Below are 21,144 nucleotides of genomic sequence, written 5' to 3'. Positions count from 1 at the left end.
CATACCGATGTGTGCGGTCCGATGAGCGCAGAGGCACGCGGCGGATATCGTTATTTTCTCACCTTTACTGACGATTTAAGTAGATATGGTTATGTCTACTTAATGAAGCACAAGTCTGAAACATTTGAAAAGTTCAAGCAATTTCAGAGTGAAGTTGAAAATCATCGTAACAAGAAGATCAAGTTCCTACGGTCTGATCGTGGGGGTGAATATCTGAGTTTCGAGTTTGGTGCTCACTTAAGACAATGTGGAATCGTTTCACAGTTGACACCGCCTGGAACACCACAGCGTAATGGTGTGTCCGAACGTCGTAATCGTACTTTATTATAGATGGTGCAATCTATGATGTCTCTTACCGATTTGCCGTTATCGTTTTGGGGTTATGCATTAGAAACAACTGCATTCACTTTAAATAGGGCACCATCAAAATCCGTTGAGACGACACCATACGAACTGTGGTATGGCAAAAGGCCAAAGTTGTCGTTTCTTAAAGTTTGGGGATGTGATGCTTATGTCAAAAAGCTTCAGCCTGAAAAGCTGGAACCCAAAGCGGAAAAGTGCATCTTCATAGGTTACCCAAAAGAGACAGTTGGGTACACCTTCTATCTCAAATTCGAGGGCAAAGTGTTTGTTGCTAAAAACGGAGCTTTTCTCGAGAAGGAGTTTCTCTCGAGAGAATTGAGTGGGAGGAAGATATAACTTGATGAGGTTGTCGAACCTCTCATCCCTCTAGATGGTGGCGCGGGGCAAGGGGAAACCTCTGTCATTGCGACGCCGGTTGAGAAGGAAGTTAATGATGATGATCATGAAACTCCGGTTCAAGTTCCTGTCGAACCACGCAGGTCGACGAGACCACGTGCTGCTCCAGAGTGGTACGGTAATCCCGTCATGTCAATCATGTTGTTAGACAACAATGAACCTGCAAATTATGAAGAAGCAATGGTGGGCCCAGATTCCAACAAATGGCTAGAGGCCATGAAGTCCGAGATAGGATCCATGTATGAGAACAAAGTATGGACTTTGGAAGTACTACCTGAGGGCCGCAAGGCTATTCAGAACAAATGGATCTTTAAGAAGAAGACGGACGCTGACGGCAATGTGACCGTTCATAAAGCTCGACTTGTGGCAAAGGGTTTTCACAAGTTCAAGGAGTTGACTAAGATGAGACATTCTCACCCGTCGCGATGCTTAAGTCCGTCAGAATCATGTTAGCAATAGCTGCATTTTTCGATTATGAAATCTGGCAGATGGATGTCAAAACGGCGTTCCTTAACGATTTCCTTAAGGAAGAGTTGTATATGATGCAACCCGAAGGTTTTGTCAATCCTAAGAATGCTAACAAGGTGTGCAAGCTCCAGCCATCCATTTATGGACTGGTGCAAGCATCTCGGAGTTGGAACAAACGCTTTGATAAGGTGATCAAAGTATTTGGGTTTATACAAGTGGTTGGAGAATCTTGTATTTACAAGAAAGTGAGTGGGAGCTCTGTGGCGTTTCTAATATTATATGTGGATGACATATTACTGATTGGACATAACATAGAGTTTTTGGAGAGCATAAAGGATTACTTGAATAAAAGTTTCTCTATGAAGGACTTAGGAGAAGCTGCTTACATTCTAGGCATTAAGATCTACAGGGATAGATCGAAACGCCTGATAGGACTTTCACAAAGCACATAGCTTGATAAAGTTTTGAAGAGGTTCAAAATGGAACAGTCCAAGAAAGGGTTCTTGCCAGTTTTACAAGGTACGAGATTGAGTAAGACTCAGTGCCCAGCAACTGATGAGGATAGAGAGCATATGAGCACCGTCCCCTATGCTTCAGCCATAGGTTCTATCATGTATGCAATGTTGTGCATTAGACCGGACATTAGCTTGGCCATAAGTATGGCAGGCAGGTTCCAGAGTACTGGAGTGGATCACTGGACGGCGGTCAAGAATATCCTGAAGTACCTGAAAAGGACTAAGGAGATGTTTCTCATGTATGGAGGTGACGAAGAGCTCGCCGTAAAGGGTTACGTCGATGCAAGCTTTGACACAGATCCGGACGACTCTAAGTCGCAGACTGGATACATATTTATTCTTAATGGGGGTGCGGTAAGCTGGTGCAGTTCCAAGCAAAGCGTCACAGCAGATTCTACATGTGAAGCGGAGTACATGACTGCCTCGGAGGCGGCTAAGGAGGGTGTCTGGATGAAGCAGTTCATGACGGATCTTGGAGTGGTGCCAAGCGCACTGAATCCAATAACCTTGTTCTGTGACAAAACGGGTGCCATTGCCCTAGCAAAGGAACCACGGTTTCACAAGAAGTCCAGACACATCAAACGACGCTTCAACCTCATCCGCGACTACGTCGAAGGGGAGGACGTAAATATATGCAAAGTGCACACGGATCAGAATATAGCAGACCCGCTGAATAAACCTCTTCCACGGGCAAAGCATGATCAACACCAGAACTGTATGGGTGTTAGATTTATTACAATGTAATTCGCATGATGATGTGAGGGCTAGATTATTGACTCTAGTGCAAGTGGGAGACTGTTGGAATTATGCCCTAGAGGCAATAATACATATAGTTATTATTATAATTCCTGTATCAAGATAATCGTTTATTATCCATGCTATAATTGTATTCAATGAAGACTTATATACATGTGTGGATACATAGACAAAACACTGTCCCTAGCATGCCTCTAGTTGGCTAGCCAGTTGATCAAAGATAGTCAGGGTCTTCTGATTATGAACAAGGTGTTGTTGCTTGATAACTGGATCACGTCATTAGAAGAATCACGTGACGTACTAGACCCAAACTAATAGACGTAGCATGTTGATCATGTCATTTTGTTGCTACTGTTTTCTGCGTGTCAAGTATTTGTTCCTATGACCATGAGATCATATAACTCATTGACACCGGAGGAATGCTTTGTGTGTATCAAACGTCACAACGTAACTGGGTGACTATAAACATGCTCTACAGGTATCTTCGAAGGTGTTCGTTGAGTTAGTATGGATCGAGACTGGGATTTGTCACTCTCTGTGACGGAGAGGTATCTTAGGGCCCACTCGGTAATACAACATCACACACAAGCCTTGCAAGCAAAGTGACTTAGTGTAAGTTGCGGGATCTTGTATTACGGAACGAGTAAAGAGACTTGCCGGTAAGCGACATAGAAATAGGTATGCGGATACTGACGATCGAATCTCGGGCAAGTAACATACCGAAGGACAAAGGGAATGACATACGGGATTATATGAATCCTTGGCACTGAGGTTCAAACGATAAGATCTTCATAGAATATGTAGGATCCAATATGGGCATCCAGGTCCCGCTATTGGATATTGACCGAGGAGTCACTCGGGTCATGTCTACATAGTTCTCGAACCCGCAGGGTCTGCACACTTAAGGTTCGACGTTGTTTTATGCGTATTTGAGTTATATGGTTGGTTACCGAATGTTGTTCGGAGTCCCGGATGAGATCACGGACGTCACGAGGGTTTCCGGAATGGTCCGAAAACAAAGACTGATATATAGGATGACCTCATTTGATTACCGGAAGGTTTTCGGAGTTACCGGGAATGACGAATGGGTTCCGGTGTTCACCGGGGGGCAACCCACCCTGGGGAAGCCCATAGGCCTTGGGGGTGGCGCACCAGCCCTTAGTGGGCTGGTGGGACAGCCCAAGAAGGCCCTATGCGCCATAGGAAGAAAACCAAAGAGAAAAGAAAAAAAAAGAGGAGGTGGGAAAAAGGGGAAGGACTCCTCCTTCCAAACCTAGTTGGATTCGGTTTGGAAGGGGAGGACTCCCCCCCTTGGCTCGGCCGACCCCCTTGGGGCCTCTTGAGCCCCAAGGCAAGGCTCCCCCTCTTCCCCCTATATATACGGAGGTTTTAGGGCTGATTTGAGACAACTTTGCCACGGCAGCCCGACCACATATCTCCACTATTTTACCTCTAGATCGTGTTTCTGCGGAGCTTGGGCGGAGCCCTGCCGAGATAAGATCATCACCAACCTCTGGAGCGCCGTCACGCTGCCGGAGAACTCATCTACCTCTCCGTCCCTCTTGCTGGATCAAGAAGGTCGATATCATCGTCGAGCTGTACGTGTGCTGAACGCGGAGGTGTCGTCCGTTCGGCACTAGATCGTGGGACGGATCGCGGGACGGTTCGCGGGGCGGATCGAGGGACGTGAGGACGTTCCACTACATCAACCGCGTTTCTTAACGCTTCTGCTATGCGATCTACAAGGGTACGTAGATCGAATATCCCCTCTCGTAGATGGACATCACCATGATAGGTCTTCGTGCGCGTAGGAAAATTTTTGTTTCCCATGCGACGTTCCCCAATAGTGACAACACTTGTTTATGGCCCGGAAACCTTGACCATCTTTGATCAACGAGCTAGTCAACTAGAGGCTCACTAGGGACAGTGTGTTTGTCTATGTATCCACACATGTATTTGAGTTTCCAATCAATACAACTCTAGCATGGATTATAAACGATTATCATGAACAAGGAAATATAATAGTAACCAATTTATTATTTCCTCTATGGAATATTTCCAACACTAGTGCACCTATACATTTTCCATTGTGTTGGGTGTGTTGAGGACACAATAGATTTTTCATATTTGATTGCAGGGTTGTTTGAGAGAGACCATCTTCATCGTACAACTCTCATGGATTGATAAACCTTAGGTCAACCACTTGAGAGGAAATTGCTATAGTCCTAGAAAACTTTGTGCTTGGAGGCCCAACATAGTCTACAAGAATAAAGTTGTGTAGTGGACATCAATGATGAGCTCGACGACACGCGGTGCGTCCTCCACGTCGTTCCGGCGACAAGCTCGTCCTCCACCACCGACCTTTTTCGTCTACCTGCCAGTCTCACCCTGTTCTGGGGCTCCCAGCCATGATCCCAGTGCACAGAGTTGTGTCGTTGGCCCATCGCCCCTCCCCTTGGTACTCCCTTTCCTCCCAATCGGATCCACGAGAATAATGCACGACGACGTGCGGATAGGTGGGTGTAAATAACCACCAACCATAAGTGCGCAGACCATGGTGGTGAGCATTGATGCAGGCAGTGTTGTTTTGGAGGATGTGGCGTGGGAGGCGATAGGTAGGCGGATCGGCGAATAACTATGTATACATTCAGTTTCAATGTTAGTGATTTGGCAAGGTCATAAAAGACTTGTAATTTATTTTATTAGGAAAACTATGATTATGATTCGATAGTATAGAAATGATAGAAAATGAATGGCATAGTTCGTAGGATAAACGATTTTTTATTGTTGACTAGTTTAGTTTGGAAGGTTATTAAGAAAAATCTTTTCTTTACTTTTTAGGAAGGTGATCTCATATGTATTGATGATTTTTCATTTTTAGTTACTTAGTTGACTCGGCACCTTCGAAAGCAAGCACACAAAAAATGAAAGGCTAATCGAATGAATCGTTTCTGTTTTTAGTGGGAAGGGAAATCGGAAGAGATGGTGGGAGGTGAGGCAAAAGTTTCCTTAAAACCCATTATTCGTTTCCTAAAACTAATTGCATTAATGAAACATGTCGATTGATTTAGATAAATTAGGGAAGTTAGTTTAAAATTGTTATTTGTTTACCGAAAATCTATTATTTGTTTCCTAAAGCAAAATGCACTAATTAGATGTATCTATTGATTTGGATAACTCAATAAGAAAGTTTGATCTCTGATTTGTCATACGTTAGGAAAGTGCTAATTTGTGATAAAAGAGTGGAGAGAAAATAAACCGATATACTAGGGTGGGAGGGGGTGGTGGGATGAGAGACGAAAAAACGGATAAACAAAACCTGTATGTTATTCTTCCAACTGAGCATTTAGGGGTAGAGATCTGTTATTTGATTCCTAAAAGAAACTACACTAATTAGATGTGCTGATTAATTTGGATAACTTAATAAGTAAGTTAGATCCGTGATTTGTTATACATTAGAAAAGTGCTGGTTTGTGATAAAAGAGTAAAGAGAAAAATAAACTCATAGACCAGGGTGGGAGGGGTGGTGAGAGGAAAGATGAAAAATCAAATGAAAAAAAACCTGAATGCTATTCTATCAATTGAGCATTTAGGAGTAGAGATACCACATCTTCTTCCTTGCCACGAAAAATAGTAGTGTCTCAATGGCTAGCATCCGTACCCATCACGAGCGAGATATGCTTAATCCGTGGTTCTCCCTTTTTATACCTACTATTTCTCTTATCCCGCGCCAGAGCTAATGGGTCGACTCGTTAACATCGAAACTTCACGCGAGAGCTTGTTGCATCTCGCATAAACGAGATATAGCTCCTATGGTTCCTATTCAGCGATTCAAACGCCGTGCAGGTGTATAGCGCTCGCCAGGAACGCTCTATAGACCATGACTCATTAGCGCGCTTACTCACTCTATCGCTTCCCTGCCTTTGTTTTTTTTTCTGTCGTCTTTTGTTGTTTCTATCTTTGGAGTAAATCGGCTAGCTTTTTTGTTTAATCAAAAAAATATATTATGAAATCTAAAGAGATTCTTAGATTTGAAAAATTGTTCAAGAATTGTAGAAATGTTTGTTCATTTTAAAATTTGAAAATTTGGGAAAATGTTTTTGATATTTGTAAGAAAGTTCAAAAAATATGAAAAATAAAAATCACATTTTTTAAAGAATTGTGATGTTTTTGATATAATTATGATGGCTTAGTGAGCATGATATCCTTTTAGGTATAATTATAGGAACGGTTGGGGGTGGTGACGCACATTCGCTTCTTTGTGAACCCTGTCTAGAAAAAACAAGTAAAATGGAAGTATGTGTGCGTAAAATAAAAATAAAATAGAAATCCTCGTAAAAACCAGACCCAACAGTTGCCAGACCCAACGGAAAAACCCCTCTACGGTAGTTGGCCTCTTAGAAGAGCTAGTAGGACCCTGCAAGGGGAGGCAGGGACACAACCTCTCATGCGACTGTTACAACCACCTCGGAGAGCTTGCGGTACAACCACATCCTTGAGCTGTACAACCGCTTGGGTGAAAATCGCAAGGCTGAATTTTGAATCTCTCCTCAAAGAAATAGGTAGGTATATATATGTGGGTGACAAATGAATTTGTGTACATGATTTCATTCATCCGTACCTTTCGAGGCATACCCCTTTTTATACTATGAATTTTCTATGACGGAAAAAATAAACACATCAGAAAAACCGTCGTCGCTCTTTTTCTTTCATAGAGATGCCTAAACATCTCGTGTCATATAAGTATACCCATCTAGCTAAAGCACATGATTAGTCTGTGAATTGCATTGTCATCAACACCAAAACATTCCACGTGGAACATGCCCTTTCATCTTTGCGAGTGATGAATTTATACCTTAAAGAGTTAACTCGGAAGTGATAGTTCACATAGATTATCACCCTTACAGTAATTTCTGACCAAGAAGGACATTAAGCATCGATTGATCTGTTGGATATTATTCCTTCAAGAATTTGATTTACAAATCGTGGATAGAAGAGGTGAATACAATCTCGTGGCACACCATTTGTCAAGAGTGGAAATGATACCGTATAACTCCATTCTAATAAATGACTCTTTTTGAGTTGAAAGTTTAGCAATGGTTAAAAATATAGTACCTTGCTTTGCGTATTATGTTAACTTTCTTGTACGAAAATATATGCCTCGCGACATAAATTATAATCACAAGAATAATTTCTTTGGTGAATTGAGTATTACTTTTGGGATGACCATGTCCTCTATCGACATGGTATGGATGTCTGAGTCGACGGTGTGTGGCCGAACATGAGGTAAATGATATTCTTCATGAATGTCATAGTAGCCCAAATGCACGACACCGATAACCCATCAGTGTAGGAGATCAATTGTAGCCTTATCGATAAGTAGAAGTGGTGTGTTCAATGATGAGCTAAAGGTATGATTTATATTCTCTAAAGTTTTACCGAACACTGATACAACTCTATGTACACCGAACGTTTATTTTATTTACAAATAGAAAATAAATCTATAGGTACTTTGCGAGTGTAAATGGATAGCTTTGCAACATAATAAAAAAACTTTAAATAGAATTTAGTTGCCGCAATATAAAAGAACAAGAAAGGGAAAATAGCGAGTGTGAAATAGCGGTGGTAGTGATGTGCCAAATTTACCATAGGCACTTCGCTACGAGATTTATACGACAATTACCATTTCAGCTTAATATGTGGAAAAAGCCTTTGGTAAAATACTATGTGCATTTTGAGTTCATACGTACTTATAAAAACAATTACTTTAAATATTAAAAGTTTAATTATGGCAAAATTCAACCATAGCATTAAGATAAATTGGCACCCTTCATCCCTACACTCATTCACGATATTATCTATTACTCTGATCGACCTGTGCATAGTTTTCCCAACATACAAATAACCCAAAAGTGTTCTGCACATGCATGCACACTCATATGGTTGGTACCAAAGGACAACTACCTATCAACATACAACTCAAATAAATCATAATAGATCAACAATTATCCTAATGATTCGTGAGAGCACCATGGGGTGATGTTGTCTACAATAAATTGACCCCCAAGACAAGCTTTGAAGCAAAAGATATTGGATTCTATTCGCGCATGGTTCGTCCCATACCACCTGCAAATTCTCACAAGTCTACCATCAGATGATGCAAAGACCCAAAGTTCTTTGAAGCAAATAGAAAGGATTATGTGCCGAATTGTAACTTTAATTCATCAAACTCGGCTCGAAAAGACTCATATTCGTAGTGAAAACAATAACCACAATAGTTTAAGTAGGGAATAAAAGAAATTATGTGAAATGGAAGACAATAGAAAGGATCAATGGGAGAACATCAAAAAATATTGTGGATGTACAAAAGAAAAAAAATCGTCCAAGGTAAGAATGTACAGATGATAACCCACAAGTGTGAAACGTGTGGATCAAAATCAGCCCCTTATGAAGCAACACATAACCTAGGGTTTAAGCTTGTGTCACTCTCGCAACCCATCATCTACTTCTTACTCCACAATGACTTTCCTTAGGCTCATAACATGGTGAAGTGTCATGTAGTCGACGTTCACATGACACCACTAAGAGAAGTAACATCATCCATATCATCAAAATATCAAAGGAATACCAACTTTGTATGATTACTTATAACAAGACTTCTTCCATGTCCTCAGGAGCAATAGTTACTACTCACACCTTATCAACATGTTCAAGATGAGAGGTGTAACAGTAATATTTAAGGATATGCACATAATATATTCCACCAAGTAATCCAACAAGCATCAACTACAAGATGTAATCAACACAACTAGTAACCCACATGTACCAATCTGAGGTTTTGAGACAGAGACTGGATACAAGAGATAAACTAGGGTTGGAGATGAGATGGTGTTAGCGAACATGTTTATGAAGATTCGTCCTCCCATGAAGGAGGAAGCGTTGGTGATGACGATGGTTTCAATTTCCCCCTCCCGGAGGGAATTTTCCGCGGCAGAATCTCTCTCGTTGAGAGAAAAAGGGCCTTTGCCCAGGTTTCCGCCTCGAGACGGCGGCGCTTCGTCCCAAAAGGTAACTTATGAATTTTTTTCTATGGTAAAATACACCATATAGGAGAAGGGAGAGGTCGGGTGACCTGCAGGGGCCCCACAAGCCATCACGGCGCGGCCTAGGGGGGCGTCATGTTGGCTTGTCGCCAGTAGGGTGCCCCCTTCTGGTATATTTTTGGCCTAGAAATTCTTAAATTGTAACACCATGGTTTTCGCTCCTGTTTTTTTTCCTTTGCGGGATTTGACTCTCGTCTTTTTTCTCGATGTTATCGGATTTCTCTAGGTCTTGGGTATGTGAAGATGGTCATCTGGACTTGCCTTCCCCATCCAACCAGAAGTTCTCCCCAGTCCAGCCTTGTCACCCAAGATCTACCTCCGGACTTTGCCGTCGAAACCCTACCTTCCAAGTTACCGAAAGGGAAACCCTAATCCTTCAAGTTACAAAGGAACCCCAGTTTCCTTTGCCCTGTTGCCTCCCAAACTTTTCCCAATGATCATCCCTCATCTTGAAACCCTGGAGATGCAAAACTATCGCCAAGTCATTTGCAATATTTTTCAATTATAGTTAATTCTTTTTTCTGACAGCTGAAGGAATTAAGTCCAGGAAAATATCTATCAATCTTCAAAGTTCATGAAAACTTGTGGAGATATTCTTTGTGATCATATTGAGCTCCCATAAAATATTCACCATTATTAAATGGGGTAAAATTGCCTTTTCCTATTTAATGCCAATATTGCATTTTGGGCACTTTCTAAAGGAACTACCATTTTTGTAGCCAGGAAAATTCCCAAATAAATTGTGGAGCTTCTCCTATCCATATATTCCCCGTTTCTATCAAAATATCAAGTTCCACAATTCAAAAGTTGAGCACAACATCATTTGCAAATTCTGTCCAGATTTCTTGTTTGCAAAGGAAGTGCTTGATTCCTTGATCTGAAATTTTTTATGGTGGTTAACATTGCTAAATCACTCATGGAAACCAAATACCAACTCAATCCCTCTATTCTTTCATCCTCGGCAATTTTCCCAAGTTTTTGTCCATTTGGAAGTGCTATGAAGGAAGTACCATGTAGGCATTCCCAAATGAGCTGAAACTTTTCTACTAGCTCCATATGCTCAGATAATTGCTCTCCACCAAATTTGAGCCAAATCAATGTAGCCAATTTGTCCCAGAAAATTCATCTCTATTTCTAGACCTGTTGCTGCCTTTCAAAGGAACCGCTATTTGCACTTGTTGGATAGCAATAAAACTCCATATTTAGACTCACCTTATCATCTTAAAACCTCATGCCAAAACTCAGCTTATGTCTCCTAGCTAATTTGCCACAATCTACCACAAACACCTTGCTGTCAGAAACTTCTTCAGCAAGTTTTCACCACCCCAGCGGCTCCCCACCCTCTATCTTGCGCCAGAGTAGGCCCTGGCCCCGAGTCCGAGCTCACCGGAGCCGTCGTCCACCTCTCACCCGTTTGGCTGCCGCAGGCTAACCCCGCCATCACCTCGCGTACGAGAGGATGCGCCTTCGAGTGGGGCTTCCATCCCTTCCCTAGGCCAGAGCCGTCATCCACCGGAGCTGCGGAACACCGGCGGCCAGCCACCCTCTGTGCCTTGGTCGGGAGGTAGGAGAAGAGGAGGCGGGAGGAGAGAGATAGACCTGGCGGGTTAGCCCCGACCCCACTTGTCGGTGAGAGGAGGCGCAACCACCTGGATAAGTGGAAACACCCCGGGTGTATTTACGTTTCCCCACGGGAAAGCGTATTTCCTGGAGTGCGCGACCAAACAGGCTGTGAGGGACTTGGTTGTGATTATTTATTTTGTAGATTAGTCCTTGGTAGAAAAACCATCATATCCTTTTGCCCGTAACTCCGATTCAGGTGAAACCAACGCCCACGTCTTCGTCTCGTCGAGCCAGTCATGTTGGTATCACTTTAATTATGTGGTCACATTATGAAAATGACCATTCTGCCCTTGCCTCCAATCAGCCCCTTTTGAGAGAGAACGGTTTCCGACGATCCTTTCCGCGGATTCTCCGCACTTCTTCCCGGAGTATTCTTTGACCTGAGGCAAGCTGACCATCTAATATATGCCCTAAAGCATTGCTCTGTGTTATTCTTGCGTGTTTAATTGATAATTATGCTTGTGATAGGAATAGTTAAACTTCTGTTGGATTGCACTTACTATTTGCATTACTTGCATAGTTTGCTATGAGATACTTGAAAGTAATATATTTTAATGCATATTAGCTGTCATCTCAAGTTGTCATGAGAGATAACCATTCTTGCGAAATGCTGGCTAAGATTAAATCTAGTCGGTTGATCTAGAGTCACCTGTCCGGGCTTATCCGTGCAACCACATTTGCCGGTATGGGACGGCCTTGACTTGGTCTCACCACGTGCTCTTCCACCAACACCACTAGACAGGGAAGGTTATTCGCGCGCGCTACCTTGGCCCGGTAGGCGGCGATAACCTTGTGAGCCAGTTGATTGTTTTGTGCCGGCGTCCCCGTTTGGGACAATTTAGTTTGGCCAGGACGATGCCAGGTGTCATGAGGACATAGGGCCACCTAGGGTAGGACTTTGGGGGAGGATGAATGCCGGTAGTATGATGGAAGAGGCACAGGTCAGGCAGGTTTCGTTGGAGGAACACTGGTCCACCCGAATGGGATCACGAGGTCAGTGCTCCATGATGTGGGTAAAGTGTGCAACCTCTGCAGACTGTCAAATCTATTCGAATAGCTGCGTCCACGGTATTGGACAGCTCGTCCAGACCTCAGTTGGTGGTCAACCGTATCAGTGATCATAATGATGGACGAACTCGTCTTGTGCAGACATCACATGATGTCAGGAATATGATGTGTTATCCATGGGATGGCTATGAGATGAGTGGTCGGATGACCACATGGGTTGGATTCGATTTGGATCAGATTCAGATTGGATCGTGAGAATATTCGGAGTATAAATCATTTACTTAATATGTTTTACCTTATCGTATTTACTTTAGTAGTTATCTTGCTGGATAATCCTAATATATCATGATATTTAATCCTGCTAGGCTATGCCATGATAATTATTGTTGCTCTAACAACAAATGCATGCTTGAATGCCATAGATTCCTTTGCTTAGTGTATATGTTAGTTTGGTTTGCTTGCGAGTACATTCAAAAGTACGCAGCGGCTTTTAACATGGCCAGGTTCACATAAGGATCCGTCATCAAGGAACCGGAGCATTTGCGGGATAGAAGAGTAACCTAGTCAAATCCCTATGGATTGGAGCCGCACCAGGACCATGCTGCCTTAGATAGAGCTTTCCCGCTGTCATGACCCTTGTGGTATATCATGTAAGACTCATATGTCCATTAATAGAAATGCATGTGTTCATGATACTTGTTGTAAACGTGCACGCCAGAGTGATTTCCTGGGCTGGTATGCGCGGCGACCGTCTGGCTACAGTGGTAATCAGGCGGGGCGTCACAAGAAATGGTATCAGAGAAGACAAGCTAACTATCGGTTACCCTAGCCAGACTTCATTGTCTTGTGTTCAGTAGAAAGCCTAGATGAATTTCAGACATCTTTCCATCTGGCACGGCTACTATTGATCATAAGGCAACCCCATAGGTTTTCGGCTCCATCAGACCCCAACTCTCATGGCCCTTGCCTCCGGTGTGTAATCCTTGCACCCGTCAATGACCCGCGAGCCCTGAAAGCCCTAGGTAAACCAGGTATCCTTACCCCTGCTTTCTAGCCATGGCATTTCTATCCTTACTCTAGTTTCCTTTGGGAAACGCCTATAAATTCCATCTTTCCTTGATAACCCTAGGATCGTTGACTGAGCCACTTTGGTTATGGTCCTACGTCGAGTGTGATGATCCCTAAGGAAGTAGTAGGAGTTGGACACGAGTGTTATGAGGAGCATTGTGTCGTTCCGCTTCTAAATCCTTAGAGGTACATCGAGTGCACTATAATGGTTATACTAGTGGAACCTTGGCCATGTGTGTAAGGTCTGCAACACTTGAGCTTTATTTGCTTTTGGTTTTTCACAGTTCTCGTTTCTTTTGTCCGTTTCGTTTTTTCCGCTCCGACTGGATCTATCTGCAAGGGTTGTCTAAGAAGATTAGCATGCAACTGGCACAATAACCAATAATCCCCATTTTAGCAAAAGTCAAGCCAATCCAACTGCCTGGTATTCAGAATAGCAGCACCGGATATGTCAAGAATGAAGAATCGGTCAGAAGTAGAACCGTGTGGAATAGACAAGGCCAAAATATACCTGAGAGAGTTGGCCTCAGAACCAATCATACCTGAGGAACATGCAAATGAGCTACCAAGAATGTACATCAGTAAGGACACATTATTCCGTCCGCGATACAAGGATTATTTCAGTCAGTGGGGTGAATCCTGAGTTTTTTTTCAATGGATCCAAGAGTCATTTATCACCCATGAAGGACATATTTCAAGAATGTGAATAAGCCAAAAGAAGCAACAAAAATTTGGTACAAATTTCAAAGCATATTTTGAAGTTGACCAGTACAAATACAAAGTTTTCTAGACACAGTGAACAATGATTGCAAGGAATATGGATAAGTTTGTGGTTGCCAGAATCAATGAGAACTTCACCTGCTTGGAAGCTCAGCTGAACCAAATGGAATCATCTGTCAACTGCTTACTATTGGCAACACCTGGGTTGAATGCAAAGGGTATTCTGAATTGATTAACGACACGAGGTCTACATTAGTCATGCAACCTTTACAACAACAATAATCAGACCAACAGAAGGACAAGCGATGTGCATGATCAATGGAATATATTTAGTCAAGGTATGGCATATATCAAGTTGTGGCTCTGCTATGGGTAAAATTCCGGATACTTCAAAAGGGAGCTAGAACCAGCCCTAGATCCGACACAACAAAAGGCTTCTCGAATAAGCAACCCAACCTTCCTCCGCAAGCCATCATAAGAGGCTTATGATACCAGACTACCAATCTTCCTCCGTACGTCGCTTGGTGAGAAAAGCTTCTGGGGTATGACACTCCCATCTCCCATAGCGTGCTACCGTGGAAAACTACCGGTATAAGGCATCCGACCTTCCGCAGTAAGCCACATGAAGGAAAGCGTTTGAGGTATGATACCCAGCCTTCTTCAGCACGCTACTCCGGCAGATGCTTCGAGCATAAGGAATTCAGCCTGCTTCAACACATCCTCATGCCCGTGACAATATTATTAAAAACACAAACTAGTCTGGGCACACGTCCGTCTCAGGACTCAGTGGTTATGAAAGGATTTACTCTACACTTGCATATGTTGTGAGCATGCAGTCTAATGGATCAGTTCATGCGACCCAGTCGTACACATGAATGACTGCGTTCAGAGAAACATTGTCCCCTGTTTAAAATAAGAATATGAGCACAACAACCCCTACGAGATATGCAAGAGTAAGTTGTGAAAACAAGCCAACAAACATGGGAAAACAATCAAGGAATAGTGTTGGCAGGACATGACAAGTCCATCAAAGGAGTCCTCAAGAACAAAGAAGTGGTAGACAGCACAACCTTTGTGATGGTCAATAAGATACAGCTTCACAGACAGAGAGGTATTACCAATTCTTGTCAGGCTCTTGCATATGCGGACACAACAATATACTACTTACGGTTACAAGTGAATTTGCCGCACTCATCATGAATATGGGCCACCAACCCAGATAAGAGGCTATGCCCTTTAAGATACACCAAGTGATAGCCATACTATCCACATCTCAGTGGTCACAACAAGGACTACAGAGGCTATATATGACAGAGCCATCTCCACGAGTAACCAAGTTTGAAACAAGGCATTCAGATAGAATGGCTCAAATCACGTCAGCACCAACAACTCAGATACATCATGCCATCATTAAGAGATTACTGTCTATGATTATTTTGTAATCATGCCTGACATTTCAGTTGAGGATATAGCAGCCATAGTTCAGTCATGTTGATTCCTTGAGTCATGGATCACCTAAGGGCAAAGTCAGAATTCCTAAGGCAGAAAGAAACATCGATATGGAACCCATAGCTAGATTAAGCATTCTGACACAGCAAAAGAAAGCCACTCCCACTCACTCGAGGCCATATGAGCACGTGAGCCTACTACCAGGAAAGGATGTCTTGCCCATGATAGTCAAGGTGCGAAGTATCGCCATAAAACCAAACGAGTTACTTCCAGGCCATGGAAGCCGAGCCGTTTGTTGGTAGTACCCGCTACCCCACCCTGCAACACCACTATCATAATAAAGGGTACACCTGACAGGAAAGAGAAGGATTCAAGAAAGCTATGTGCAGAGACAACACCGGGTGCCTCCGGAGAGTTGGTTTAAAAGGTGAGTGAACCAACGAAGACAAGATCGCTGATGGATCCAAGTCGCACACAGGTAAGTCCCCCTGCCCCGGGAGGTAAGCCTGGAAATATCGGGGACGAGATTTTCTTAAGGGGGGTAGGTTTGTAACCCCTTGGTTTTCGCTCCTGTTTTTTTTCCTTTGCGGGATTTGACTCTCGTATTTTTTCTGGATGTTATCGGATTTCACTAGCTCTTGGGTATGTGAAGATGGTCATCTGGACTAGCCTTCCCCATCCCAACCTTGTCACCTAAGATCTATCTCCGGACTTTGCCATCGAAACCCTACCTTCCGAGTTGCCGTAAGGGAAACCCTAATCCTTTTAGTTACAAAGGAACCCCAATTTATTTTTCCATGTTGCCTCCCAAACTTTTCCGAGTGATCATCCCTCATCTTGAAACCCTGGACATGCAAAAATATCGCCAAGTAATTTGCAATATTTTTCATTTATAATTAATTCCTTTTTGTGTCAGTTGAAGGAATTAAATCCAGGAAAATATCTATCCATCTCCAAAGTTCACGAAAACTTGTGGAGCTATTCTTTGTGATCATATTGAGCTCCCATCAAATATTGGCCATTATTAAATGGGGTAAAATTGCCTTTGCCTATTTAATGCCAATATTGCATTTTGAGCACTTTCTAAAGGAACTACCATTTTGGTAGCCAGGAAAATTCCAAAATAAATTGTGGATCTTCTCCTATCTATATATTCCCCATTTCCATCAAAATATCAAGTTCCACAATTCAAAAGTTGAGCACAACATCCCTTTGCAAATTCTGTCCAGATTTCTAGTTTGCAAAGGAAGTGCTCGATTCCTTGATCTCCTTGATCTGAAAAATTTCATGGTGGTTAAAATTGCAAAATCACTCATGGAAACCAAATACCAGCTCAATCCCTTGGTCTGGCCACGTGCTCTTCCACCGGCACCACCAAACAGGGAAGGTTATGCGTGTGCGCTACTAATACGTCTCCAACGTATCTATAATTTTTTATGGTTTCATGCTATTATCTTGTCAAACTTTGGATGTTTTGCATGCCTTTTAGATATTTTTTGGGACTAACTTATTACCTCAGTGCCAAGTACCAGTTCCTGTTTTTTTCATGCTTTTGACCCCTTTCAGAGGAGGATTTTGAACGGAGTCCAAACGGAATGAAACTGCCAAAAAGATTTTTTTCCGAAACAGAAAAAGATCGGGAAGCCGGAGAATCAGGGCAGGGGGCCTACAAGGACCCCACAAGCCCTCATGGCGCGGCCAGTGGGGCCCACGCCTCCATGGCTTGTGGGATCCCTGGGCCACCTCTGCCCTAGGTTTTGCGCCTATGTATTCCCTAAAGTCCCAGAAAAAATCAAGAGATCATCGAAAGTACTTTTCCGCCGCCGCAAGATTCTGTCTCCGGAAGATCCCATCTGGGGCACGTTCTGGTGCCGTGCCGGAGGGGGGATTCAAACACGGAGGGCTTCTTCATCAACACCATGACCTCTCTGATGATGCGTGAGTAGTTCACCATAGACCTACGGGTCCATAGCTAGTAGCTAGATGGCTTCTTCTCTCTCTTTGATCTTCAATGCAAAGTTCTCCATGATCTTCATGGAGATCTATCCGATGTAATCTTCTTTTGTGGTGTGTTTGTCGAGATCCGATGAATTGTGGATTTATGATCAGATTATCTATGAATCTTATTTGAGTTTCTTCTGATCTCTCATATGCATGATTTCATATCGTTGTAATTCTCTTCGAGTTGTGGGTTTTGTTTGGCCAACTAGATCTATGATTCTTGCAATGGGAGAAGTGCTTGGTTTTGGGTTCATACCGTGCGGTGACCTCACCCAGTGACAGAAGGGGTAGCGAGGCACGCATCATGTTGTTGCCATCAAGGGTACAAAGATGGGGTTTTCATGATTAGTTTGAGATTATCCCTCTACATCATGTCATCTTGCTTAAGGTGTTACTCTGTTCGTCATGAACTCAATACACTAGATGCATGCTGGATAGCGGTCGATGTGTGGAGTAATAGTAGTAGATGCAGAAAGTATCAGTCTACTTGTCTTGGATGTGATGCCTATATGTATGATCATTGCCTTAAATAGCGTCATGACTTTGCGCGGTTCTATCAATTGCTCGACAGTAATTTGTTCACCCACTGTAAAATTTGCTATTTTGAGAGAAGCCTCTAGTGAACACTATGACCCCCGGGTCTACTCCACACCATATTTTCAGCCTTACACTTTTTCTTCGTTGCACTTTCCGCCTTCAGATCTCACTTTGCAATCAATCTTGAAGGGATTGACAACCCCTTTAAAGCGTTGGGTGCAAGCACTTTTGTGTTTGCGCACGTACTTTGGACTTGACGAGATTCTCCTACTGGGTTGATACCTTGGTTCTCAAACTGTGGGAAATACTTACTGCTCCTGTGTTGCATCACCCTTTCCTCTTCAAGGGAAAAACCAACGCAAGCGCAAGAGATGACAGAAGGATCTCTGGCACCATTGCGAGGGAAGGACTTTTGTTGCCGTAGCAGCTACGTTGGCCCGGTAGGAGGCGATAACCTTGTGAGCCAGTTGATTGTTTTGTGCCGGCGTCCCCATTTGGGGCAATTTAGTTTGGCCACGACGGTGGCAGGTTTCATGAGGACACAGGGCCACCCAGGGCAGGACTCTCGGGAGGACTCAACGAGGTCAGTGCTCCATCATGTGGGTAAAGTGTGCAACCTGTGCACAGTGTCAAATCTATTCGAATAGCCGCGTCCACGATATTGGACAGCCCATCCAGACCTTAGTAGGTGGTCAACCGTATCAGTGATCATAATGATGGAAGAACTCATCTTGTGCACACATCAGATGATGTCAGGAATATGATATGTTAGCCATGGGATGTCTATGAGATGAGTGGTCGGATGACCACATGGTTTGGATTGGATTTGGATCAGATTTAGATTGGATCATGAGAATATTCGGAGTATAAATCATTTAATTAATATGCTTTACCTTATCATATTTACTTTAGTAGTTATCTTGCTCGATAATCCTAATATATCTTGATATTTAATCCTGCTAGATAGGTAGGCTATGCCATGATAATTAATATTGCTCTAATAACAAATGCATGCTTGAATGCCATAGATTGCTTTGCTTAGTGTATATGCTAGTCTGGTTTGCTTGCAAGTACATTCAAAAGTACTCAGCGACTTTTAACATGGCTAGGTTCACATAAGGATTCGTCGTCCGTCATCGAGGAACCGGAGCGCTCGCGGGCTAGAAGAGTAACCTAGTCAGATCCCTGTGGATTGGAGCCGCACCAGGATCATGCTGCCTTATATAGAGCTTTCCCGCTCCCATCACCCTTGTAGTATATCATGTAAGACTCATATATCCATTAATATAAATGCCTGTGTTCATGATAGTTGTTGTAAACGTGCATGCCAGAGTGATTTCTGGGCTGGTATGAGTGGCCACCGTCTGGCTACAATGGTAATTAGGCGGGGCGCCACATAAATATTCCAGAAAATTCTCCATAAAGTTTCTGGTCATTTGGAGCAAGTTGATTTTTCTTCCTTTTTCTCGGTTTCCCGGTCGAGAATTCCAGTTTCCAGACATTTCCCTCTCAGTGATGTACCTTGCATATTCAGGGAGAAGGAACATAAGAATATTATGACAATAAGGGATAATGGACAAGATTAACTAAAATATCATTAGTAATTCATGATGCCAAATGGGCGTATCATCCGCGAGGTTGAGTCCATGAGTGAAGACGACGAAGACATGATCCCGGTCGGCTTGAACGTGGCTAGGTCGGGCGTGTCGTGCCGGCTTGACGATGTCGGTGCAGATGTCCGGCTCGGGTCCTGGTGCACTCATTTTGTCGATGAAGACATGTGTGACATCCTCAGCTTTTGCTATAGTAAATGTATGTAATTAAGCTACAATAATCCTATGCTAATGATGCCACGTCACCGTGGTTACTTTTGTTAAACTCCCATCAGTTCAAACCCCACTCAATTCCGTTGCAAATTTGATTTGTTTGAAAAGTGGATTTAAAAGTTTTACCAAACTGGAAATGAAAATGTTGGATGGGTTGCAAATATTCTCTAGGATTTTATAAAATTGGATCGGGTATTTTTAGAAATACTTTAGAGCCTCTAAATATTTAAGACAAGTACCGTTTATTAATAAAAGGAAAAAACAAACAAAAAGAAAGAAAACCCCTTCAACCCCATTTGGGTTGGCCCTAGCCAGCCCAGCCCCACCCGACCCATTCACCAAGGGGTATAAGACCCCTGGAACCCTAGCCCAAGCCGCCACCTCGCCCCCTTTGGGGATATTACCTGTGGATAACCCACCCTTAGTGGGCCGGGTCATTAAAGGGGCGACTTACCATTCAACGCGTGTCTCGTGGCCCAGCAGCTGGATGGCAGTTCAAGAGGTCGTGCGGATGGTAGATTACCAAGGGAGTTCCCAATCATGGGGAGCACGATGACTTAGAGATAGGGAAAGCCACAAGGAGTAGCATGGCAGGACTTTGTAAACCCTAGGGCCTCGACATGTATATGAAGGCAAGTCCCGGGAAAAGGTCAGGCGAGTTAGAGAGAATCGAGAGCTAGGTCAGGCGAGTTACGCCCTCCTTGTAATCGAAATCACCATTAATCCACACAAAGTAGGACGTAGGCTTTTACCTCCTCACGAGGGGCCGAATCTGGGTAAATCTGAGTCTCGCTTTCGCTGACCCCCTTCGAGTCGCCACCAAGGTGCAATGGCTCCATCTTCAAGTCCTTTCACGAGGACATCCGCCGTGACAAAACCACGACAGTTGGCGCCCACCGTGGGGCTAGCGCACGGTGGAGCTGAGTTCTCGAAGCGAGCCCTACCAGGGTTAGAAAGCTATGCGGTCGACATCATGACAAAGAGCCTCCGCGGGAAGTACTACATCGACAACTCGTTGTGGGATCGGAAGCCAATTCAGTCGAATATGGCTACCGAGTCCCCTTCGGCAAAATCAACGTCTTCATCGGCATGAGTGGGACGCCCGTGCCTGAGCCAGACACCTCCATCGACATCGTCGAGCCGGCCAGGTACGTCCTCCCCATCACACGGTGGGACAGGAGTCACCACGCTTTCGTCGGTTTTACGCAGGGAAACGACGTACAAGACGAAGCGGCGGTCCAGGAGATCACCCCCGTCAATTCTGACGGCAAGTCATCCATGGGTGAGACAGATTCAGTCCACCCACTCCAG

The sequence above is a fragment of the Hordeum vulgare genome, chromosome 3H (assembly GCF_904849725.1).
Source record: "Hordeum vulgare subsp. vulgare chromosome 3H, MorexV3_pseudomolecules_assembly, whole genome shotgun sequence".
NCBI classification, from domain to species: Eukaryota; Viridiplantae; Streptophyta; class Magnoliopsida; order Poales; family Poaceae; genus Hordeum; species Hordeum vulgare.
This window is presented reverse-complemented; position numbering follows the sequence as displayed.